A 9,015-nucleotide genomic window follows, 5' to 3' on the forward strand; every position below is an offset into this window, starting at 1 on the left:
TCTTCTTACTAAAAGAATGCCTAAGCGCAGAAAGTGACTTCGCTGTGAGAAATTAGCTCAAGTATTTTTCTGCCCTGTACACTAAATGGGCCTCTTCAGTTCTCCGAGGCTGGTCTAAGACCTCAAGGAGTACAGCACAGCAGCTGATCAGCGCCCCAGAAACCAGACCACAGGGACAGAGTGGCCCAATTTTCCTTAATTTGAAAACCTTCACACAAGACAAAGTCAGGAAGTTCACTGTTAAAACATAAGTCATTTAGCAGTGTTTGTAAATAAGACATCTTCAGCAGTAACAGACCTCTGATTTTCAGGCATTTCCTATGAATCTTTGAAGCATTTTCTCCATTTCTTGACATTTTCTGCCCTGGTTTCTCTGTGTGACCGAGGAGCACAAGTCTCAGGGAAGCAAACTAGCCTGACCTCATCATGTCTGTTGCAGGGCACTAAGTATGAGCAGTGGCCCTGGTAGCAGAGACCAGTCAGAAAGAGATGAGGTTGGGGTCTGGGCTCAGAATAACTTCACACTTTCATAAAGCAACAGAACATGAATAGTAATTATCTTTCTTGTTTTGGTTTTTGATTTCCAAAACAGAGTTGCCCTTTGTAGCCCTGGCTGTCCTGGAACTCGCTCTGTAGACCAAGCTGGAATTGAAAACAGAGGTCCCTCTGCCTCTGCCTCCAAGTGCTGGTGTTAAAGGCGTGTGCCACCAACACCAGCCTCACGAATAGAAATTATCTCTAATGAAAGCAAAAGCCTTACATTCAATGTAGTGTCGTGAGAATCTTAATTAAATTTTGTCCTCAGGCAGGCTTGAGGCAAGGCTGGATTTTGAATTTCTGGGTTCTCAAAGTAAATTCTTTCTACTATTCTAAAGAGAAAATGGGTAATAACATCCAGCATGGTTTCCTTTCAGGAAAAAAAAAAGGTTATAAGGTTTCCAAAGAAAATGCTAAATTTCTATCTGCAATAATTTCTACCTAAGTAATTACTATCTTTTCTGCAATAAAATGGAGATGTATCCTAATTTTTCAGTTCAAAGTACCTAATATCATAAAATATACCAAAATGGAGGAGTCCCATATAATAAACTTTGCTTCATTATTCACGTGGAAAACCTATAAATTTCCTTTTGGTGAACAAACTATTCTCTTGCAGAGTGAAAACACTGCCTTGCACTGGCAAGATGAGGACCAGCAAGACGAGGACCAGAAAGAGCGGAATTCGTGAATCCGCACCCAAAAGGGAAGTTAAGTTAGCCTAGAGGAGGAATCCAATCCAGCGTTCTACAGGAGAGACAAAGCTCGCACAGGAGCGCACAGGTGTCAGTGCTTAGGCAGTTCCCGAAACATTTTCTAATTAGCATTTCTTTACATTCTGATAACAATCTTCCCAGTGAAACCTTCGGTAAATGCACGTTGAGATAGTAGCAAAGAGAGCCGGAGGAAATTCGCTAAGAATTTCAAACTTTCTTCTGTTTCTATTTCTTTCGCTTAGAATTACCTGTTTTTAGCCCCATTTAGCTTGCTTCTGGGCTCCCAGATCCAGTCCTATTGTGTATAGCTGGTTCCGTTCCGCCTATTAATAGTGAAATCGCTGGCCATACCAAGAAATGCCCCAACTAGCTAGAACCCTCTCCGTGGTGCAGAAAATTCCGGTTTTACCCTCGGGAGTTGTCTGTCGCTGACTTTCGCTAACCTGTGAAACTGACAGGTCTATTTACTGGGAAACAAAGACGCGACTTGTAGCGGACCCGGTTCCCTTGCGCGCCCGGTGCGCTCCGAGCGCCGCGTCTTATCTGCGCTGCCCACTCCACCGCACCGGGAGGGCCCTGCACCCCAGTTCGGCCCATTATTAAAATGGAAATCTAAAACAACCGGCATCTAGCTTCTGGGGAGACAATGACCCCCAAGGCCCCGCAGGGCCCACCTCCTGCAGTTCTGACTCTTGGCAAACTCGGCGCGGGCGGGTCCGGGTGCGGCTCCGCTGAGCGGGCGGGGGACGCACAGGGCGGAGAGGGCGGGGGGCGCAGGGACGCCCCCAGGCTGCCTCCCGGGGCCAGGCGTTGACGCAGCAGAAATCACCAGCTGGAAAAATCCCCTTTCGGAGGTGACTAAGAGGGACCCCGGCGGCCGCAGCGGCTGCCGAAGGTGCCAAGGGGCCGGAAAGCCCCGCGCTGCGGCCGCCTCTACGCTCAGCCCCGCAGGGACCTGCCGCGCCGCCCCGCCCACGCCACTCGGGCCGTGGCCCCGCGGGCCTGGGTCTCCGGCCGCGTTGTCCCCGGGCGCCATCGCCCCCAGGAGGGCGCCCCCGCGAGGCGGGACGGGGGGGTCAGTGGCAGGGCGGGGGCGCGCCCGGGGCACGGCAACCAGGGCTGCAGCTGCCCCGCTCCCGCCCCGGACCCGGTTCCGGCTCCCGCCAGGGCTTCAGCCCCGGCCCCGGCGTGGTGCGCCAGCCCGGCCGCGCGGACAATGAGCCGGCGCAGCTTACCTGTGACCCCATGGGGCGCGGGCGCCGGCTGGCACCGTGGCCGCGGACCGGTGATCGCGCGGCCACTGGCAAGAGCTGCGTCCGGGAGGGTCCGAGCTGCGCGCTCGCTCGGGTGGCTTGGTCCGCCCGCCGGTCCGTTCGTCCGTCCGTCAGGCCGGCGCGCGCCCCCGCGCTGCTCCAGCCCCGCGGCCCCCACGCGCCCCGCCCGCGGACCCTGACCCCGCCCCCGGCGCGCGCCCGGCCGCCGCTGATTGGCCCGTACTGTGCCCTGGCCTCGGCCACCGCCCCAGTCCCGCCCCCGCCCCCGCCTGCCGGCCCCGCCCCCCGCTCCGGCGGCTGGGCGCAGCGGGCTGGCCGGGGCCGAGTGGCCGCGGGAGCACCGGCGGCCCACCGCCCCCTCCCGCGGGGCTGGACAGCGGAAGTGCGGGCTGGAGCTCGCTGGGCATTGTGGGAAACCCCCTCCCATGGGCTTGCGAGTGGCAAGGAATGGGGTCCGTGGGTCGACGCTCGCGCCCCACGAGTGTCTCACAACCAGAGACCACCTGATGGGAGAGGTGGGCTGGGCAAGTTCACCGCAGCAGGGTCGGGTAGGCGCACCCCGCAATGTCTGTGCACTGTCCCTGGGGACGCACGAGACTGGGTCACGGCTGTCTCCGAGCCCGGTGGAGCCGTCGCTGAAAGCGCGTCTCCCAAACTTAGCGACTTCCAGGCGCGCTGAACGGAGAAAACGCGCTCTAGGGGCGCGGTGCCCAGAAGGGGCTGGTCACTCTTCACCCCCGCCATCCGGGGACCTGGGCGCTCTAGCAGAGAGGCGAGCGTTGGGAAGCGGGCCACGTGGCGATGTCTGCAAGCGGGACTCATATTTGACCAACTAGGAGCATTGGCTACCACACTTCAGTCTTGTCATCCAACGGCCGGTGAGGGTGTGGGGCTCAGACAAGTGGTGCTCGCCACCCTGTTTTGGCCCGCAGCTCTCAGCCAGTGATGGCATCTCGATTTCGGTATAGCCAGGGATAGGTCTCTTCACCCCGCCCCCAATAGTGCAGTGAGGCCCTCACGTCCTTCTTGCCTCCAGTGTCTTCGATCAGTTGAGGAGCAGAACCCAGAGTGGGCAGTCCGGGCTGGTCTGTGTAAGGGTTAAAGGCCACCACGGTACATCCCAGGCACAGCAGCGGGAAGGGGGGTAAAGCCTGTAGATGGCCAGGGGCGTAGAGGAGTTGAGCCGGGGTTGGGCCAACCAATCGCAAGGCGCCCTGGGCTGTCTGCGGCCTGCCTCAAGGAGGGGCAGGCACAGCGAAATTCCTTGAGAGGTGGGAGGCTCCCGCCCTGGTGGAGGATTTCTCACGTTGTGTGAGGAGGCATTCACAGGCAGCAGTGGGAGGACTGGCCAGAGGGGATTCTCCTTGAGTGAGCAAGGGCAAGCAGACGTCTGCCAGCCAAAGATGAAACCTGGGATACTCACTCACTGTTCATAGGCTCCAGGAGATGGCTGTGCACATGTCCTGCCCACCTCTCACGAGGCATCTAGACTGGCACTAGTGGCCCACGTGCCCCTAGCCTCGGATTTTCTGCTGGAGGACCCTTTTTGTCACATCTGGTCTGAAGTGAAGCCTCTACAGCTTACTTCTGCCCACCTCTGTGTTCTATCCTTGGAGACGTGTGGCTGGCACAGTACTGTTAACATACTGCTCCTGACCTCCAGGAGGGTCCAGCTGTGTAAACCTCCCTTTGAGGGGACAAAGGGCACTGTCTGTGGATAGTTTTTCACACCATTTCCCTTCTTCAGTTTGGTCTCTGATGCAGTCCATGAAGTAAGGGAAGCATGGGGGGAGGGGACCTCGACCTCAAATGTCACTGTCCCTCAAAGACAGCCTCAGTTCCTCCCAAGGAAACTAGGCACCCAAAGCATCATCCAAGGAGGATCGCGTGGATGATGTGCTGTGTCTGTTTTCCATGCAGAATTTGGCAGCAGTAGAAGAGCCTTGCCTGTAAATACAATGGGACCCAGTCATTGCTCAGGGAGCCCATAGAAACCCCATGTCTAACATTAACAGGCCCACTCCATGTGCCAGAAGGGCTATTCATAGGAAGTCTTGGTGAGCGCAGAACTGAGCCAGGACAGAGCAGATACCCCCTTTCTCCAACACACATACACACACTTGCACCTCCACCCCAGCAGCACTACCAGCGAGTGACTGGACCAATATCCTCCCTCCCCCTGTCTTCTCTGCTCCAAAAGCTAACAGCAGGGCACAAGGCTGAGATATAAAGACAATATATATAAGCTTGTAGAAAGATTCAAGAACAACCCCCCAGATGAGACAGACACCTTATCTTCATACTATCACTGTTCTTCAAGCTAATAAGCCCCACAATTGTTTAAAAACCAAGACAGCAGTAGCTGCAACGTCCTGGCAGACCTGAAGGTAAGAGTTCATGGCTGAGCTGGCCCAGGCACCTTGATGTGCTTGCTTCGTTGGCTCAGGAACCCAAAACCCACAGTTCCTCACACCAAGTGACCTGGCCTAGAGATTGCTCTCAAGGATGGACAGACAGGGTGGCCTCAGTTGTACCCTGACCATGGCTTTCAGCATCCATTGCAGGGGTCTGTCAAGGTGCCATGAAGGTGGGCATGATCCTTGCTATCAACAGTGAGTAGACAAGACACATGAATCCATGCTACCCGTTGGGATGATTCCTTAGTCACCCCCAGGGGCTGGAGAGACTGATCAGTGTTTTATAAGAATGTTCTAAGAGTGTTCATGCCTTTAACCCCAGTACTCAGGAGGCAGAGACAGGCAGGTCTCCATGAGTTCAAAACCAGTCTGGTCTACAAAAAGAGTTCCAGGATAGCTAAGGCTTTGCAAAGAAACCCTGTCTCGAACTGTTTGCTTGCTGCTCTTGCAGAGGACCTAAGTTTGGTTCTTAACATCTGCAATGGTTAGCTCACAACTGCCTCTAACTCCAGCTCCAGAGGATCTAACACCTTTATCTAGCCTCAGTGGGCAGCCAGTGTACATACGCACACACATACACAAAGTGTAAAGAAAGTCAAGCCAGGTGTGGTGGCATACATTTTTAATACTGGTACTTGGGAAGCAGAAGCAGGTGGATCGCTTTGAATTTGAGGGCAACCTGGTCTACAAAAATGAGATCCAGACCAGCCAGGGTCATTCAAATAAAACCCCATCTTGAAAAACAATAACAAAAAAGTCACCCCTATCTACCTGTGTGAGAATGTCAGAGGACTCTAAGGGAATTAGCAACAGGCCAGACATTCTGGAAGCCAGAAAGGGGTACAGAAGCTGATCAGGCCATGAATGTGCTTTCTGATTAGAAGGCCCCTCAGAATGTGACCCCTTCTACCCTAGATACCTAAAACAGCACTATGATAGCCACTAAGAGTGCCGTGTGGCTGACTAAGCCCACCATCCTCTGTAAACCTTAGGGACCCCCATGCCACTGGCTTTCCTGGCAACCTGCCCTCCACCAACACACCCTATGGCTTTTAAGGGGTAAAAGGAACAGGAAGGGGTCCAACCTCAGGCTAATTACTGTGAAACAATAGAAAAACCAGGGACTTACTTGCATTTAGCCTCAGGGTCTGCTTTGTAAGAAACAGCTTGGGAAGAGCTTTGGAAAAGAAAATTCCAGAACAGCAAATATCTTTACATATCTAGTAGAGGGAGCACCCACCTACCCTGTCATTGCTAGGCACCTTCTCCCAAGGCAGCATTTCCTCATCCACCCCCAGCTGGCTTTTCTGTGGCTGTCTTTGTCTCAGTCACTGGTCAGAGAGACTGTCTGTTTATCTTCCAGCCAGTGGTGTTGCTCAGTCGTCCCCATGGCAACAGCCCTGGGAGTCCTGCCCTCTCCCAGAAACCACCCAGAACCTGTCCCAGCCCTCTCCAGGACTCTGCTGGAAGTCCCTGTCTAGAGAGCAGGAGGGAAGAAAGGCTATTGCTGTAGGCTGAGGATATTGGGGCTGCTCAGGAAACCTCCCACCACTCATCATTTTGATCCCATAGCAGAGCTGAAGCCTGCCTGAGTCTGCAGCAAAGACCAGTCCATGGCCATAGGAGGGACTTTCTGGGCATAGCTTGGCCAGGTCTAGAGCCATCTGGACCTGCCCTCCTGTCCAGGCCTCTGCAAGACTGTCCTCCAGAGCCGCTCCCGGGCCAGGGGCTACAAGCCAACCCTGGCTGCCCCACCCCAACTGTCCTCCAGGCTTGTGCCCCTGCCAAGCCCCAACTGCCACTCCAGCTGCTATTGCCAACTGTCGCCCCTTCTCCATTCCAAGTGTTCCCTCACCCCCAACCGTTCTTCCAAAGTGCTACAGCCAACTGACAGCCCCTTGCTCTCTAAGCCTTGTCTCCCACCTACCAGCTACAGGGCCAGGGCTCAGCATTCCAGAGTTCCTTGCATCTCCAACCTTACTGGAAGGAGTGAAGCCACACCTGCTGTGTGCCTGGCTAAGAGTGGGCTGAGGGAAGGAGAGGTACTGAGTTCAGGAGCAAGAGAGAATAGGCTGGGGGCCAGGCCTGAGCAGGCCAAGAAGAAGAGAAAGGGAAAGGACAGAGCAAAAGCAGAGGGTAGGTCAGCCAGACCTTTGGGCTAGACCTAGCACAGGGCAGGAAGCAGCCACAGTGCCTGGTCAGAAACAAATAGGTACTTTTTGGGCAGAGGCAGACTTCATGAGGCTGTAGTGTGGGGCTGGGCCCTGTCATAGTCCTTTCCTCTGAAAGTTTAAGTAGCTCTTCCCAACCACCAGCCCTAGGAAGGTTCTGCCAGAGGTTAGGGACTCAGCTGCTCCCACCCTACCCTCAGGTACCCAGCAGCCTTCCACAGTCTAAGCAAAACCCTGTTCTTCGGTCTCTGCTGGGCACACCTGTACTGTATTGTACTGTCTCTCGAGGTAAAATTTCCACACAAATTGCCATTCTTCTAGGTCCCTGCTATAATCTTCTTTCCCATTCTGTCTTTCTAAGCGCCTTCTCTACCCTTAAGTGGTGTCTGTGACATTTTACTTTGTGAAGGGATATTTCACCTTACCCAATCAGACTCAGAAGCCCTTGTAGTCAGTCTTTCTCTGAACCTACTTGACAGGTTGCAGCCTTGGCTACCCCAGGGCACACAGAGGTACCTGGGGTGTTCACCAGGCTTTGGGGAGGAAGGCACTGTTGCCCTCACCAGTGCAGTCTAGAGCTGTAATTCCATATCAGCAGCTCAGAACAGGCAACAGGGGCTTTAAAGCCACTGCTTCCCAGAGGCAGCAACCTTCAGAGCTCACATTGCACAGGTCTGCAGATAGCGCCACAGATGAAAAGGGACACCTGACTCTACCTGGTATCCCCTCCGGGAGTTCCCAAGCCTACCTACCGGAGGCATACTAGAGGAAGAAAAACTGTTGTGACAGACTGGTCCTAGAAGGAAGGAAAAGGCAGCATAATCTCTGAGTACCTACTATGTGTCCAGCATCTCAACACATAAAGAGTAACTTTCCTAGATTCCCCTGGCCTTTCCTTCTAAGCTAGGGCCTGGGACAGAAAGTGAACCCACAGAGAACTTCGGAATGGGGCCCTGCCCTGCTTTTTGAGATGTAGTCCCTTCCTCCCACCAGGAAGAGCCTTCTGGGGTACCCCCGCCCCCAGAAGAACCAGATAGAACCTGGTGAGATGGCTCAGCAGTTAAATGCATGTACTGATCCTACAAAGGACCCAAGTTTAGTTTGCAACAACTAGGTTGGATGGCTCCCAACTCCAGCCCCAGGGATTCCAACACCCAATTCTAGCATCTGTAGGTACCTGCACTCACATGTATAAACCCAAACACAGATACACATAATTTAAAAATGAAACCAGAAAGGGGAAAGATATGAGTTTTATGGGGGTTCTTAGTAGGGGTAATCCTGTGGATGTCAGGTACCTCTAAGGTGACAAGAGGGCACCTCATGTCCTTGAGATTCTTTTCTAAAACTCATTACCTTAGTGATTAGAAAGTCCACCCCAAGGCTGGAGAGATGGCTCAGTGGTTAAGAGCACTGACTGCTCTTCCAGAGGTCCTGAGTTCAAATTCAAGCAACTACATGGTGGCTCACAACCTTCTGTAATGAGATCTGATGCCCTCTTCTGGTGTGTCTGACGACAGCTTCAGTGTACTTATATATAACAAATAAATTAAAAAAGAAAGAAAGTCCACCAATTCTATTTGCAGTACTGTCTGCTCAACACCTGGCCAGTGAGCCTTAAAACTGGAGGTCATGAAAAACAAAGGAAGCCTGAGAAGTTGTCTCAGCCTGCATAAATGTGAGCTATGACATCTCTAGGCCTGCTGGTTCCACGGAGGGGACTGTGAGGTAGAAGAGGACATTGGGGACTGAGTGGGAAGGTCCATGGAAAGTCTCTCTTCAGTGGAGAGATGTGCCAACCAGGGCTTCCTGGTACTCCCAAGAGTGTGTGGAAATGCCAGACGACCTTAAAGAAACCTGGAGCCTTGAGAGGTCATACAAGGAATTCTCTGAAATGTAA

At 53.6% G+C, this 9,015-nt stretch overlaps 1 protein-coding gene across 1 annotated transcript in view; it reads right to left on the reverse strand.

The window, feature by feature from the left end:
- The window catches only part of ZBTB46 (zinc finger and BTB domain containing 46), a 66,513-nt gene extending 63,886 nt beyond the window's left edge, over positions 1–2,627 (reverse strand). Inside the window, exon 1 of the mRNA XM_080925155.1 lies at positions 2,489–2,627. The gene's annotated coding sequence lies outside the window, so the exon portion shown is untranslated. The remainder of the gene's footprint in view (positions 1–2,488) is intronic.
- Positions 2,628–9,015: the final 6,388 nt, after the last annotated feature.

This window comes from Micromys minutus (assembly GCF_963924665.1).
Source record: "Micromys minutus genome assembly, chromosome: 11".
In the NCBI taxonomy this organism is placed as follows: domain Eukaryota; kingdom Metazoa; phylum Chordata; class Mammalia; order Rodentia; family Muridae; genus Micromys; species Micromys minutus.